Raw genomic sequence first — 17,631 nt, forward strand, 5'->3', positions numbered from 1 at the left:
ATAAATGCTTGTGCAATTTCAACACTTGAATCAGTGATTTTGTCAGTAAGGACATTCTTAATTCTACATGTAAACATCATGTTTGAGCTCTACATTGGGGTTTGATTTAGAAGCAACATTTCAAAAAGGCCTAATTTAGTTTCCAGGCACTTAAATGGATTACACATGTAGCTACAGGAACATGAGTGGGCATAGCAGACGGAGACTATCACTGCGATGGAGGGGAAGAAATGCATGGCTGCTCAGCAGCATCCATCCAGACAGACTGACAGGAGACACGTGAGTACAGCAGATATAGGAAATCCCTCTTTTCTTCCTATGTACGTCAGCCTGGGTCACTGGCGCAACAATCCGTACATGTAAATGCAGCTGAGCACAAGGCCAGACAGACAGACGCACACACCTCTTCATGAACAGAGCACATCTATGCCTGTCAAATTGGACCAAAGAGGTCAATGGAGGTTAGAGTTGCAGAGCAGGGGAGAGCAGACAGCTTGTCAATGCTGCTGACAACCAGATGGATGGGCCAACACTTCAGGCAGCCAAAGCTCTACTTTCCTTATTATCGACACATTGTACTGCTGCACTTGAGCATGCTCCAGATTGCTCGTGATGGTTGGATATTTACAACAAGCACGTGTTAACAGCTCAGTAAAAAATCCCCTGATGAGTAAATTGGAATTTTTTCTTTTGTTGCACCCGTAATCTGTCTGCAAAACATTTCATCTCCCAGTACTCAGTCAAAGCCTTGGATCTATACACGTTATTTATTTACACTGCTGTGTGTCTTGGAGCAGAATCTGATCCCACAGTCAACATTAACACGGCTTTTCTAGGGCAGTAGTTTCATTATTGAGCCCCCACATGGTGAACCAGACCATTACTGCTTTGGAGATGGAGACTGAATATGGGGAGCAGAGGGAAGATGGAAAGATGAGAGAAGTAAGGATATAGGATAAGCAAAATGATAAAGTAAGAAGAGAGAATGAGAAAGAGTGAATGAAGGATGCTGGCAAGGGGACTAAGTTAGAACAAGGTGACCAAATAAATCACCAGCCAACAGAAAATTGAACGAGCTGCACTGAAGGGACTGTTGCAACACAATGAAAAGTGAAACTATGATTTGCAATTAAGTGCAAGAGAAGGAATGGGAATTTAGTTCCCTTTGGATATATTCCAGGAATGTGATATCTGACAAGATGGTTGCTGTAATTAATCTGCTGGGCTGCAGGAAACCTTATTATCATTTAACTTATGAGATGGCGCTTCTCTCTCTGTGGAGTAAATTCCCCAATCTGAGGCAGAAAACTGGAGAGTGTAATGTAGATAGAATGCATAACTCTTCCCTCTGTCCTGTGTTTAAGGAGGAATTGAACCTGGAGGTAGACCTTATGACACAGACCAATTAACATTTATGACCAAAACAGGAATATTTTCCAAAGCTGAGTCATTTAAATGACGTTATGGAGAGCTGTTCATGCGTGTCCAGTGTGAAAAGTGATTTAATCGGGTTCTTATCTCTTCTGTCGAATACTCACTTACATGTTCTGTGCTGCACAAAGTTAAATGACCTCAAGGATATGAGGATCCATTTGGTTTGCCCTGTTTTTGCTTCTTCATCAAAGTACTTCTCAAGACAAACTTTAAGGCTGGATTATTAAAAAAATATGAAGAAATGTCTGAAGAGTTTTTGCTTGATTTAATATATTTCACGAGGCAGGAAACAGAAATTCAGATTTGAAAAAATATGCATCCTCAGTAGTGGTCCTAAAAACTTTTTTCCTCAACACAACATATTACATTACAGAGGGGAATCGTCTCTTCTTTAACATTCTGTGCAGTGGGATGAGTGTGTGTGCCTTTGCAGTCTAATTTAGTAAGTTGATGTAGTCTCTCAGGACACTGGCTCCATAGTTTTCCTGACCGAATGAAGCTAGCTGTCCTGCTCGGGTGAATTTGCTGCAGGCGAAGAGAGGTGCTCATTTTAGACATGTACTTGCGGGCTTGATGGAGTTCCAGATGAGATGTTGAAGGCAGAAGAATTGTGTGAGATTGGCAGATGATACTAGTTCCCTCCGTGCAACCCACTACATTTCAGTTACCTCCTAACAGCAGCCTGTGGCCCCCGTGCTGGTGTTGTGCGAGGTACAATGTGCCACACCAAGGGAGTTCCAGCTCGATTTAGATGGGAACGGTCTTCATTTCTAATATTTGCCAATTTAATCCTTTGTTTTTCAATTCTCTTGATTTACCTTGGTCCTCAAGCTGCAGAGTCTCCCTGTTTCTGTATAATGTGGCATCACTTTGTGCTAAACCGGGCAAATATAATAGCCTATTATCAGATCCTTTTGTTCTGTTTTGGGTCCTGTTTAAGGCTCAGAGAGTAAAAGACCACCACTAGTTTTGTTAAACCTTGAGGTGGCATACTTTAAAGTACTGTGAGCACAATATTAGCAATCTGTAGTTGACGGTAACATCTGTAACAGCTTATCACTTATTTCCTAAATTTCCAGTTCTTCCCAGTTAAAATCGGTTTATGCTTCCACCAGTCAACCAAAGCAAAGTTTTCACAAACGCCCAAATGAGTCTAAAAACAATGAAGAGCATTCAGAAAATTTTCTACAGTCAACATTTTCAGCCTTTTAAGGTAGCAGTGATGTGGTTTCCTCATTTGACCTTTAATTTAAATTGTATTGTGTACTATCTGGATCAAATTTAAAACTGACTAGACTGTAATGAGTCTGATTAGGCACCTGCAGAAGCATATTGTTCTAAAATTAATGTTATCATGGTCTGCGCCTTGAGCAAACTGGTTGGCCTTTCCAGTACACCTACATGTAATGAAGCACTAATTACAGTTTCAGTCTTATTAGGAAATTATGTTAGTATCACTCTGAGGAGCATGAGGCCATCTTGCAGTCATGTAATGCTCTTTGGAATCTCCTTGTGTTTTTATGTTTCTTTAATGATATTTTTCTCTGTTCCTATGTATCCATTTACGCTTTATACATTGTCATATCTTCTTGAGTTTAAGTGAAGTTTCTTTTGTGAATATACTCGCTGTTATGTTTTATGCATTTCGAAATGTTGCATGCTTTATGATGGGTTTTGTTTTGTTCCTATACAAACCAATCAACTGTAGAACTGTACCCCAACACATATGCTTACTCAGGACCTGTAAACTTTGACATAAGGTTTGTAAATGGTGATGATGTAAAATAGAGAAAATATCCACTACAGGTGCCTAGATTAAAGAAGCAAACCAATACCTTATTGATATAGCTTATGCTTGTGTTTTTGTAACCGCAATGCTGGAATTCCCTATTGTGTATGAGGCTCAAAGGCAGTAGACTAGTATTATCTTAAGTAGTTTACTGACTGTGAGATGTTATTCCACTTCTGTCCATTAATACTGTTAATACTGTATATTTCCCATACCTCATACATTTCTTTCTTTTTTTTTTTATCTTATATACTTGACACTTTACACAGACATTTTTAAGTTGTGTGTACTACTGTGATAGGGCTCTTATATCATCATATTCATATTTAATTCTCATTTTATTGGTAGCAGGACAAGGAAGAATGAATTTCACTGCACATTGTACTGTGTATGATTGTGTATGTGACAAATACAACTATCTTGTATCTTGTATTACAAAGTATGATGTCATTTTTCCTTAAAACGTCCAACAGCAATGAGAGCTGTAATTCAGCCATGGTAGGCAGTCCTGATCAGACTACTAAACTGGGTAAACACACAGAAGTGGGACGACCTTGTCTCTTGTACTCCTCTTCTGATTGACGAAGTCGAGACAGCTGTACCTGCATAACAAGTCTGGCTGCTTGAGTTGTCAGATTGTCCAAAAAGAGCCAGTGAGCTGGCAGCCAGATCATCTTGAGTAGTTGTAAAGTATTATGTCTGAGCGCCATAACTTTAAGATTCTCAGAATTGTTTTGATAACTAAAAGGATAACGGGGCACACGCAAGTCACACTGATTTAAGATGGTAAGATACAACCTCCTCTTTCTTCATTAGCATTTACCAACTAACATCTCTGACCTAGGGGATTTTCCAGCTAATCCCTATGACCTACCTACAGGTGTTAGTGTTGGAGGGTAAAGTTAACCTGTAGCTCTAATTTAGAGTTGACTGAATAAATTAAAGAATAGCATCCAAAATGCAAGATGAGTCATCAAATTTATTCATAAAAAGGAACTCGACATTGGCTGAAAATGATACTTTTGTCCTTTAAGGTTTCCGGTCACTGCAGTGATGCAGTAAATTGAAGTGTACAGTGGCGGATGTTTTGGTCAAATTTATGCGCAAAACTTACAACAATACTGTGTTTTCACACCAGACGTGGTGCCAGGCAAAGACAGGGGGACTTTGTATGAATTTTAACAGAGAAATTTTTATTCTACATATTTGTGAAAGCAGTTCAACTATTGAGGCCACAAAGGATAATAACTGGGAAATGTTTAGCTGTTTTATTTTGCTCCCTTTCAGCTGTTTCATATGATCAGACATGTCTTTTCTCTAGTCTCCTTTGTTTGTGAGAGGCCTGTCAAAGAGGGCTATCAGAGAGTGTGAACATAGGGGCGACGGGTGCCTCACACAGTGAATCTATCCCACAGTCTGTTTGTGTTCCATTCACACAGCAAAGTCTCTGGACTCTGTCAGCAGTCCTGTTCCTGTCAAGTCATATAACAGCATTTCAGACGGGTTTCTCACTCCTACACGGCGAGCCAGGAAAACAGTAGACCAGAGAGGTTAGAAAATGCGGTTAGAGAATGTACCAAACTCGAGCACGTGTCCACTGCAAAATGCAAACAAGAAGCTCTACAAGTTCAATAAAACCCATGCAAGCACAAGCTCGGACAACATAAAAAAAAAAATGCCCTTTCTTTCTTGTTGGCATTTTCTTCCAAATGTCAAATCATTCACCTGGAAAGAGTTACACAGACCTTCAGGGATCATCTTTAAGAATGTCAAACTAAACTATGTCCATGTGCAAAGCTTTGGATAAAGTACGATATACACAGTCTTCTTATAGTAAAGCCTGAGGGGACGTGAGACATCCAGGTTTCAGATAACTCGGTCACACTGCACTTAACAAGCGTACATGTAATCTCAGGCTGTATTTTGTCTCTTAAACATCCAAGTCATGTTTATCCTGTAGAAGCATCTTATGACCCCATTTCCTGTGCACCTTGTAATAATACTGTATGTCTGTATAACCCAGTAACTTCCTCTGCTGGTCCCCGAGGCACCTCAAAAACAGGACAGTGGTCTGTTCTGATGGGGGGGAAAAAAGGCAGACATCCACCAAATGCCCTCAAACAAGACAGTGGTTTTTACTACGATTATCTGGGCTTTGTCTCAAGTTTATTTTTAAAAGACAGTGTTGACAGAGTGAATAAATTGAACTGACTGACCACATAAAAGAAAACTACAGTTCATAATTCCTCAGGGTGTTATACAGGAGCAAAGAAAAACACTGGATGAACTAGGTTATGCCTGAGGCAATAAACAGGTCTTCACTTGCAAAAGCGCAGGATTAAAACAAGATTTGATGCCGAATGCGATAACAATGACAGACGACAACTGTCACCGGACTCAATAATGCTGAAGGGAAACGTACTGCAGCAGTCACCACTCTTCCACCAGCTGTCTCAGCCCCTGCTCCAGTGTCTCATTGAGAGAAGAATATTTACCTTTTGATGCTATCCACAATACCCAGGGTCAGAGCCGTGTTAATCTGTTGTGTGTACACAATACTAAGCTGTATGTCGAGTCTTCTGTCTCACAGGTGGCTCTAATTCAGCTTTGATTTTGCACTTTGTCTTTTGTCTCACTAGGGCAGTGAAGAGTATAACCGTTTTACACTGTTGTGGACAGTTTCTAAACTGCCTGGATACGTTTCACTGCTGTTGTGTTTTTTTTTTTTCCACACATCTGAACCTTACAACTCTCTATGGCTATTTATAAAACTTCTCGTAAGGCAGTGATGATCCATGCTCTAAGAGAGTTTCAAATACATTTCCTTTTATCGTAATGATAAGAGGATGTCCCGTTGGTCTTCTCATGGAAATGTATTATAAATTGTTGTCTCAGTTTTTACTAGTAGTATCAAATGAATGGACTTGAACAGGTTACAGGTGAGCTAATTTCTAAAGATTCAAAGGAATACACAAAGAAGTTTAGCTGCCATATGATACTGATTAAGGTTGTGGGCACAGAATGCAGTCAACAATCCTTTTTTATATACTTGGAGAAGTGACTGCTTATTGCATTCTGTGACCTAATTGATTAGAGTGATTCAAAGTGCACAACAGGGTTGTTTCAAGTTTGCAAAGAGTAAGTTGATGATAATCAAGTATATCCCGCAGGCAAAATCTGAACTTTAGAAAACCTTTCATGTGTTTCTGAAAGGATTTCAGTATTTTCCCTGTAGTGACAATTATATCCTTAGGCTTTTACAAAAGCAAAGCATATGTTGAGTAATCTCATCTATATAATAGTTAAAAGTACGAGTTAGATAAGGGGAGCGGATGTAGCCAAAAGATCAATTACAATTCACAATCTGAATCAGAAATGGCTGAACTTATGTATTCCGATGAGCAGTTATGCATTCAAAGCCATTTTCCCCACTTTCTTTTAGGGTGTTGGTCAGTTCAGTTGTTCTTGGTTCACCAACTATGATGACTTTTGTGTCCAATGTCATTGTCCTTTGTGCCACAATCAATCAGGACGTTTTGGGTAGTGTCATTTAAAGGTGCCCTGTAAATGTACTTTATCTTGAAATGTTTCCACTGCAAACCAGGAAGCCACTTCTCACCTTGTATTAACTAATCTGCAGGATGACCAGGTCCCCTATGCTGTGGTGTTTGAAGTAATTGAGCTGCCTCTCTAGTGAGCCTTGCATCCCACAGTTGGATTGTGGGATGAGACTGTTTTGGACTGCAACAGGCAGTTGTAGTCCTTGTATTGCTCTCCAGGAGATTTTGGAGGACCAATCCATACTGCAGTGAGTATGTTCCACCTCTACCAGGCTAACTCAGGCAGCAAAGCACAACAAGGCTAAGTTGTCTGCTGCAGTCTAAAGTGACAGAGGTAATGTTCATTCATAAAATGAGAAACTCACTAGAGAGTCAAATAAATGACAGCCAGTACTGACACAACAGCAATCTGGCCAAACCTTCAGGTGGCCAAACCAGAGACGAAATGTGTCATGCTCATGTTTGCTATGTACGATACTTACTATATTTGCCATTGTGGTTCAGCATGCTAACTTTTACTAATATAAGAAATACTTACTCTCGTCCTCGAATTTCAAGAATATTCCGAGGCTATTCATCCAATAGCCATTAAGCTCTCTAGCTGACTAAATAAACTGTATCCAGGCAGAAGAAGAGAATGCCAAGAACAGTGATTCATTATTGACATCAAGTCCATGGTGCCTTCATTTGGCGATCATTCCTGTTTATCAGCTTATGGCAGGCCAGTAATTAGAACTGCAGTACCTCCAGGAAGACAGTTTGACCGTTATTACCTATTCAAAAGAAATCAACTTGGCAGTTCGTTGACTTGCACTTAAAAGTTAATATATTCAGGCCTGAATACTTCCGATGCATCATAAATACTATAGTGTAATCTGTAATAAATCAACAAAACTCTCAGTGGTATATAGAGTGTTATATGTATCCATAATCTAGGCTTTGGTTATTTTTTTGCTTCCTATTCCCTCTGCCTCATTTGTCCAGCTTAATGACTTGAAGTTACTTTTTGGATCTAAAGTGACTTTTGCTTCCCAGAACAATAGAAATCTTCTGTCAAAACAAAACAAAGAGTCTAAGACTTTGTATGCTGGGCTTCCGTCCACTACAATACCAAGCGCTCTTCCTGTTGGCTAATTGCTTGTTAGGGCTCCTGGCCAACGAGAAGAAAAAGTCACACAGGGCTACTTCAGAAACGCCCACGCAGGCATCTGCAGCGGCTCAGTGAGATATTAGGACACCCTGACATGTTCATGCCATATACGAAAACTTGTGACATCGGTCAGGGCCGTTCTCTATGTTGCTAAAATTTCATCTTAGAGATTAAAAAAGGAAAAGCAATCTCCGTCTTAACTCGTTCTGTCTTAATCATCAATGTCTTTTACAAATGTTTCAAATGAAGCCTCTTTGTGAATGCACTGCACTTGTGTGTGAATTTGCACTTTTATTCTATCTGTTGGTCACACATGTCCCATCCTCGAGAAATTTGGCCTTCAGGCAATTAAATCAACCTCTTTTTACCAAGGTCGGGTGAAAACAGATAGGCCTGCTGAATCTGAATGTTTCATGGAACAAGCGATAATAGTTGAGCCAGAGACTGAAGTAGCCGTCTGAATTTATCTGGTACTGAAGCTTTGAGTCTTAAATTAAGAGCCGGGCATGGCAGCCCCATATTATTGCTGGATGAACGGCACCACTGAGGAACACCTGAAGCTTTTGGAGTGTGCTGCGCATTCAAAGGAATCTCTGGAGAATTTTTAGGATAGTGCTACAACTGCTACTGTCGCTGTTGAAATTCCACTGTTCACATGTTGATGCAGACAAACAATGCTGGGGTGAGGGGAGTTGTACTACCCAATATTAAACAAGTCATCTGCATTTAGTTAATTAAAAAGAAAATGCTCTGTTGCTCTGCGTTATGAATAATAAAGCAGGTGAAGACTTTACATGGCTTTGAAAGTCTGGAATCCATGTCTGAGTCATTTTTATTAAGTGCCTGTAAACTATTAACAAATCTTAATGTACTGCAATTTAGTGTCACAATAGAGACCCGAGTTTGACTAAAAGCGGGGGCTTGTGGCCCAGCTGAGGAGTAATTTCCCAGGACCTGAATGCCATTGTGAACCATTGCTGTTAAGTCCGTTTGTTTTTGATGTTCCATCATGAAAGTCATATGTAAATGCTCTAATGCACATGTTGAAATATATATATATATATATATATATATATATATATATATATATATGTATAAAAGGTGCAACAATATATCACGGCACAGTATACCAAAATAATTGTGATCGTAAAGTATCATGGCCAAGTTTGCAGTTGACAGTCAGCTGAATCAGAATTTATTAATACACTCATTTGTTTGCATATGGTTCACAATCAACTTTCACTTGTTAACACATTCAACAATCAGTCTAAGACACACTCTGGTCATTTTCTAAAACAAAAGTCTTTAAGGGGGACAAAAAAACACTGCCAGACCTACTTCAGAAATCCAAACAGTTTGTGTGAAGACATTTAAACAAGGATTTATGGGTAATTGAGGTGTTTGAGGTGTTTGACTTCCAGCTTGGATCCTATTCCCTCAAAGATAAATATTTGCTCATAAACTATTTTCTTTTTTTTTCTTTATCATTCACAGATGAATTTATTTGAAAAATAAATCAAAGATAATTTTTTAGAATGAATTCTAAATGAAAATCTAGTCATTCAATCAGGCTTTGAAGCTGCAACGATCAACAATATTTTTATATGACCATGCATTGTGCTCATAGGGTAACTCGTGATGAGCCTTAAGAAAATGATCACTCAACAATGCAGTCCTCTCAGCTCTGTACAACATTTATTCTGCCTATTCTCAAAGAAACACATTAAATGAACATGACATCTTCAAGACTGCATTATGATACGATGGCCTGTCACATACTGGAAATGTATGATGCCACCATGAAAAAAAATGCAAATAGAATGTTAATTAGCTCCTTCGTCATTGTGGACACACACACACACACACACACACACACACACACACACACACACACACACACACACACTCCTTTTTGGTTGTCAGTCGCTCTTTGATTAGGTTTAGGGAAAGAATACAATTTGAGCATGCTGTTACCTCAAGAGTGAGACTACTTGCACTTGATTTTTAAAGTAATCTGAAGGAAGTGCATTTGCATTGTCTATTTTTTTCCAGAGTGGTGGTTAAGCCGTCACAGCTGCCTAGAATTGGACTTGTCAGTGGTGGTCTTGCTCTATGGTGTTGGTAAGTAATTTCAATAATTAGTTGGCCTTACCATGTTAAGTATAACAGATATTACAAAGTCATGCTTATCTATTTTTTTTCTACTTTTTTTGCGATACCTGACTGCTTTCGCGCCTCTCCGGTCTGGTTTAGTTTTACTTCCAATAACTTTTCTGCTTTCGTTACTGTTTTGACCGCAGGCAGCTATTGCCACAAAAGGTCTCCAAACAAAAAAACATTGAAAATCCACTGTACACCATCCAGACTACCAAACATCCATTCTTCCAATTTCTATATCTACATACTTCATCCTGTTCAGGGTTGCAAAGGAGCTGGAACCCATCACAAGTGTCATAGGGCGAGAGGCAGGATGCACCCTGGACAGGTCGGCAGTCTATCACAGGATTGACAAAAAGACAAACACTCCCATTCACACCAAGGTAAACTAACATTCATGTCTTTGAACAGTGGGAGGGAGCCTGAGTACCTGGATTTCTTAGCAAGTCATTAACTCACATCAACCTCTTTCCCCTTGATATGTGCACTATTTCTGTACCATTCAGAGCGTCTTGAAACATGAAACTAATGCAGACGTGTCAAAAACCTGCAGTTCCATTAAAGCTGCAGTCTGCAGGATTTGTTGTTGTCATACATAAAGTCCTACTTTTTGGCATTTTAAGAGTTTACATGATCTATCAGAACGCTTGAAGTTGAAAACGGTGACCTCCGTAGTCGCAAAATGCAAGAAATGCTTATTTTTTAACCGAAAAATAAAAAGTTATTCAACTTCCTGTCCCGCCCCATCAAAACACATGAGAACTCGTGCACGTAGACGTGCACGCCAGATGCGCTTACACGACTCCTCATTCATCAACTCACCTGTCATTTGCGATCATGGAAGACACAGTAAGTAGACAAGCCCGTAATGAAGTTCAATAGTCTAGATAAATAAGCGTGGGGACGAGCCTACCTTGTATCGCGCGTGCACAATCGGTGATTGACAGGCAGCAGAGCCCAGCTCGTAAACCTGATTGGTTACCTTTTACCGGTCCGGTCTGCAATTTTGTAAACAAACCTGCTGGCTTTGGAGGGACCTAGCGGGACATATAGGGGACCTAGAGAACTCATTTTTTTTTTGTATTGGGGTATTTAATGTACTACTTTCAGAATCCCCGGACAGTTCCAGGCATTATGCTTGAAAAAGAGTTGCAGACTGCCGCTTTAATAACCACTTGAGGTTAGATCCAAAGATTTCCAATAGACACCAAAGTTACACTGCCTAACTTTGCAGCAGAAATAATTAGGTTTACATAATGATTCACATAAAAAATGTATTTCTAATACGTTTGAATCATACTAAGACTTAAAAGTACGTTTTATCACTGACAGTGCCGCTTTGAATGACAAGCTTGTTATCCAGTGAACATGCATTGTGTCAGGTTCTTACTAGATTGATCCTTTTTAAGTCACTACTGGCTGGAAGAACCTAAGCTGGTGACACTTCAAATGGCTAACCCACTAACCAGCGACTAATCTTACCGTGGTCACCTCCGTCTTTTATATACTGAAAAGGATCGAGTTTTCAATTGTAAACTGTGACAACATAAGCGTGTGTGAAAAGGTTATGTAATATCAATTGATGACACATCATTCATTACAATGGTTATGAGCAAAACAAAATGTGGTTGCTGAATAGAACAGTTCGAAGAGTCCTAAATAGGCTGGTTTGAGAATTAGAGCTAATTAAGTGGAAACGGGGCATCAGTGTAGTAATTATTAGCAAAGAAGCAAAATACCTCTGGAGAGGTAGTGAAGATTAATATAGAGCTTTACAAAGAACTCATGTTGAACTTCCATTCATTAAGTGGCTGGATGCATTATTCACTTATGCAGTGGGTGTGTACACATGAATCTATATGCTAACAAGTTCTTAAATGCAAAAGGTTAAAATGGGTCATTATGTTTACAGCTTGCCTCTGCTGCTCTCAGGTGGAAGAAAAATCAGTTGAAGCAGGTTTGAATTAATGTGAGAGTAATGATCAATGAGCCTTGACTTGCGTATGGTGCTTAACCATAAGTGCCGGTGTCATCATTTTGCTGCTACTGCCTTTGTCAGGAATAAGAATAAAGTAGGCTCTCCTCATTGTGTATTACCTGTATTTCTATTCACAGACTGGCAGTAAATCATATCTTTGCAATGTCTTAGCATGTCTCAAAGTCTCATCCAAGTCTTATATGTGTCGAATTCTTTAAGATACATTCTCACATGACATAACATCACACAGGCTACATCCTTCAGGGAGTTGCTGAACTGAATAGATTTTATGAGTAATTACAGTGTCACTGAGACCATTTGTATGTTGATGAAATATGCTGACCCAATGCTGTGAGTAGTTCTTACTCCACTGATTTCAAGTCTTTTGTTACAAATGCAATTACCGTGGTTTGTTTCATCTAACTTTCTCTGTCTGCTAGATAATGACCTTAAGGAGGAATCGCCCTCCTCCCATCCTTTCCAATCAATGCCACTTCGTGCTGCGGTTTAGTGGCACTTCATATTGTAAAGCCCTGCAATCACTCCACATCTGATAAGCTCGGCAACAAAAGAATATCCCGGCTATTTGTCCTTCTAACTGAGGATACAGGCCCAGGCGTGAAAATCTGCATACTTTTAAGGTGGATTGATTACACCATATGTACACTTAAGTTTAAAACCAAATTTAGATATAAATAAGAGACGGAGACAACCATATCCAGTCAGTCTTCAAGGGCATAACCTGCTGCCTTTTATATATACTTGCATATCCTGTCTTCACTATTGTGTAAAACCCCTTCATAGAATCTCTATTCATCTCTTCCCCCAAAATTTCCACACATTAGTCAAGCCTTTCTTTTCCTTCTGCTCAATTAAACCTTCCTTCAGCACCCAGCTGATGCTGCATGGACTTCCCAGCTAATCCACGGGCAGCAAAAATAAAATTTTGATTGCGTAAAAATAAAATAAATAAGGATGTAATGACAGGAAAAGAAAGTTATTAGAGCAGGAGCCCAGTGCAAATAGAGGAGCCTACTGCAGTTGAAAGCGTGATAATTAGACATTCCTTTCTGTGTGTGCCACACAGATCCACTTATGTACAGCTTCTCTACAACCGAGACCCTCAGGTCCATTGAATAAGGCAACCCAGAGCCTAAATTTAACTTTGTTTTTGTAATTTTCATTCATGGTACAAAATAAGCCTCTTTCTTCTGTCTCTGCTCCCTCTGTCATCCATTTAGGGGAGACCAGGAAAGCAATCATTTGAACCGTTTACATATTCAGGCTGTTGTAAAGCCCAGTGTTGATTTTTCCTCATGTTTCCAACATAAAAGAAGGCAACCAGTAACAATCATTCTGCAAATCTGTTGTTTTGTCCATAGGGGGCAATGTGCATCACTTTTAAGCACTACTGAAGAATAAAATCTGTGATTGCCTCTTCATCAGGAAACTACTAAATTATTAATCAATGACAGATATTCTAATGAATGTGCTTCCTACATTTGTCACTTTACTTTTATCTGCAACGTGCCGATTAGCAATATTCCTGCATCACTGCCAGCCAAACACTATAAATCACTGCGTGTCATTATTTGCTATCACAGACTTCCAATCTGGCAGCAGATAATGCTCACTCTATCATTACTGTATCTCTAATGCAATATCAATAAGGTGAAGGAAGTAGGTTTTAAAAAGGGAAAGCCAGCTGTCTATATGAAACCTCATGGCTTTGCAGAATCTGACAAAAAAAAGAGAAAACATTCAAACCATTCTACAGTCACGAAGCACATAGAGCTCATTAATCAAAATCAGGAGGTCAGACAGGATGATGAGTGGAAATGAGTAGCAACAAGTCCCAGACTCCTCCTGAAACTTGCACAGGGAAAAAGCATCGACGCAACATATTTGGCTGTAATATTACAACAAGAATGCAATTATTTAATGGAGGTATGCAACATCCTTGAAAAGCTTAATTTAAAAAAATATATTTTTATTGGATGTAAATTCTTGTTAAGTTCCACACAGAAGTGTCACAGCGTCTGGCTAACAAAGACAACATGAACTAAGAAAACTGAAAAGTATCTGGAGCTGTGACAAAAGTTTTGTTGTAGCCACTTTTAAACTTGCTGCAACAATGAAAAGGAATCGTACAAACACACGCTATCATGGTATATGTTGGTGGGGTTTAAAAGCTGCTGCTGAACTCTAAAGGTCCTTTTGGGAGAATGCAAATTGTAAAACTTTTGCACCATGAACAATTTCAGAAAAAAGCACGAGGTTTTCTTTTTTTCCTTCACTAGATGAAATCCAAAATCCCTGCAGTTGTTTTTACCTTGATGCCTAATTTTCTTTTCAGCTCGTTCCAAACACCATTACAAGGACAACTGGGAGCTGGAAACGACAGTGCAACGTTACAAAACTTTGGAAAACTTTCTACTGGCCTCAAAACTCGCCTTTCTTGTTGTCGATAAACCAAATCAAATTCGTTATGAATATACAAGAACAAAACGAGGGACACTGCGTCAATAAGACACTAAGGCAGCAGCAGTACTTTATGTTTACCCACTATCTCTTCAAACAAAACTAATTGCTGCTCTAGACCTCATAAAAGGTCAAGCCACATTCAAGCTCACAATACATTAGAGAGAAATGCGTCGACGCTACAGGGAAATTGTGATTTCTTAGTTGTAAAAATTCACTGCAACAAAGACATAAAACAGACTTGTGCCGTGTCCCGTGCAAAAATTTGAGTCTGACTCTCAGAGTCGTTTTCCTTTTCATCTTGGAAGCAGTCTGAGTCCCAAAATAAATGATTCCCTCTCCACATTTAGCAACAAGCGAGAAATAATCTACAAACCGTCACACCGACTCTAACCTTTTAATTATTACTGATATCATAGCGAAATGAAATGATCAGAACTATAGCTACCAACAACTAGAACCTACCTCCAGCCATCACAAGTTGAACTAGTCCCACTGCTCTGATTCGTGGTACCTTGTTAACGGAGGGTTAGACATCTGCGCTTTTTGGCTCCCCTTCAGTCACACCATTAAGCTGCTCAAACTCCAACTGCTTCCTTGATTGTGAAGTACAATACGCTGAGCAGCCAAAAAATGTTTACGTTTCATAGAGAGTAAAAATCAGCGTTTACCTTTGAATATCACTTGCTCAGCTGAGTCCTCCGCTGGATTTATTGGGAACGCGCTCGCTGTACGTCATTTCCAGCATGATTTAGGAGATCCACTCACGTGTGTGAAAAAAATCTCAATAAAACCCGCAGTCAAAGACTCCGGGAAGAAACCTGCCGCCTCAAGTCTGGTCTGGTGCGTTGCGCTTTTACGCACATTTGGTTTGGCTGCGACGCAACATCGTCTCTTAATGCCACCCTTAAGAAGGATTTGGTTTCAGTGCAAATACATAAGCCCTGCATTGTATTGTGCTGATAGTTCCACTGATTGACACACACACACACAATGTAAGCGAAATATTTGCATCCCTCTGAAGAGACTTAGTTGAAAATACATGTTTGATAGAATTCGAGAAGAACGAGCCTGGATTTGCATATGTGCTGCCAAAATTGCAACTAACACTGTATACATCAGTATCACTACAGAGTTTATACCAAAATAATATATATATATATATATATATATATATATATATATATAATATTACATAATTTTGCATCGAAAATGTGGAAAATTTAAAGAAGCTGTTGTACAGAAAACGATGTGCATTTGTCCAAAGCGCTTTTTTTTCTCTTTTATCATTATCAAACTGTTGGACATTTTGTTTCCCACAAATAACTAAACCATGCATGATACAAGGGGCTTAAAGGGAACAGGATTGAGGATGTTCGAGGAAAGAGTATAATGAGCTTATTGCATGCAGGGTTTGATGAAAAAGCGCGCAATGTTGGCGCAGAGTGTGTTTGAGGAAATAGATTACATATGACCAAGCACGGCGCTGAGACTTTTGCAGTCCTTGAGGTTCGCAAAAAAATATATATTAGAACTACCACTGAAGTCGTCCTCTCAGTGCCTTCCCTTAGATGCACCATAGCGCACAGGCAGCTGAGGATCAGCCTTGAAATATGTATTGTCTTCGTGTTCATCATGCATATCACCTGCAGCAGTAGACACCGGCAGACTTGTTTTCTTGTCCAATTAGTGAGATCAAAATATTTCACAAGTGCAGACGATTAAAATGTTTTCTCTGTTCAAGACAAAGTTACGCACTTTTTGTCACCCTTGCTGATAAAAACAACTTTCAAGCATTTGAAATCTCACATAAAATACGCTCAGATTAGCACACTAATGATATATATATATGTATATTTTTTTTTTCCTAATCACTGGCTTTTTACGTACCGGATGACCAAGAATACAGGCGTCAATGTGGTTGCATATTGTCAGCAAAGTGATGGATACAGAGAGACCCTCTGACATGAAAAAAAGTCTGAGTTTCAGCCAATGTCCACAATTAGTTCTTCCTGTCAGAATGTCCTTGAGCAAGACAACAAATGTGCTCACTGCGAGAACAAGCGCTCATTCTTCTGGTCTGGGAGCTTTAGATAAACCTGCCTCAGTAATATCGACTCATTTGATGTGTAAGGTACACACCGGTTATTGTTCACATGGGGAAATATATAAATATATTTATACCCATATGTGTATAAGCTTACCTGCACTTGTGCTGTGCTGGCGGCGTCTTTTGGTCCGCTTCATCGCACCGCGTCTGCATGTCTGAGGACATGCTTCTGGAGACAAGAAGCGCCTCGACTGCACGGGCAAAAGAGGGGAGGGGGTGGGGGTGGGGGGTAGGGACGGATAGGGAGAGCGAACGAAAGGGAGCGAGTGCTACCAGAAGGGATCAGGCATTTGTTTGACTACGATGAGTCGCAATGTGCCTTTTACATGGAAAGGAACCAGTCTAACCCGCAACGCAAGTGCCGCAACACGTGATTTAAAAACAATTTCAAAATCGAGCAAAGCCAGTGCATTACCTGTCAATAAACCAATTAAATCTCAGGCCGACAGAATCAGCCATTAACCACATATTTCCAATGGAAATCGGTTATCTTGGTCTGTCAGTGCTTGTCACGACCATGTACTTTTTCAAACATTAATTTCACGAAGTCTAGGAGCTTTTCTCTTGTGACTCTGGACGCATGACGCACGAGTGGATTTTTCCCCCCTTGTTGATTTGCGTGGTGTTTCGGTTGCAATTTCGACGAAAAAGCAAAAAATTATTGCAAATCTTCAGAGTCTGGGTTCAGCACCGAGGACAGCGCACACAAATGGGGTTTCAAAATGTTTAATCAATTAGGCAAACTCAGAGGGAAAAAACCGAAAGACTGTACATTGACTTGTTTCTTCTTTTAGCACCGAGCAGTAAGCGAAACACCTGACAGTGAACAAAAGTGGATAGAACTTTTTCCTGGCCACGAGCTCTGTAGCGAGTCTGTATTTTATCTTCACACGTGGCCAATGAGACCTGCTCTTTGTCAAGTTGTGTACATTGAATGACCTGAGCTGCTCTCCCTTCTCACTCTTAAGCTAT

At 39.7% G+C, this 17,631-nt stretch overlaps 1 protein-coding gene across 4 annotated transcripts in view; it reads right to left on the reverse strand.

Moving 5' to 3' along the window:
- chrm2a (cholinergic receptor, muscarinic 2a) overlaps nt 1–16,874 on the reverse strand; it is a 79,147-nt gene extending 62,273 nt beyond the window's left edge. For 2 of the 4 annotated variants that reach the window (XM_075471582.1, XM_075471581.1), the window contains exon 1: nt 16,754–16,874. The gene's annotated coding sequence lies outside the window, so the exon portion shown is untranslated. Of the gene's footprint in view, nt 1–15,014; nt 15,118–15,220; nt 15,352–16,753 lie in introns of those variants that run through there. The other 2 variants (XM_075471583.1, XM_075471584.1) reach the window with 2 other exon arrangements.
- Between the last annotated feature and the right edge of the window lie 757 nt (nt 16,875–17,631).

Source organism: Odontesthes bonariensis, chromosome 8, assembly GCF_027942865.1.
Source record: "Odontesthes bonariensis isolate fOdoBon6 chromosome 8, fOdoBon6.hap1, whole genome shotgun sequence".
In the NCBI taxonomy this organism is placed as follows: domain Eukaryota; kingdom Metazoa; phylum Chordata; class Actinopteri; order Atheriniformes; family Atherinopsidae; genus Odontesthes; species Odontesthes bonariensis.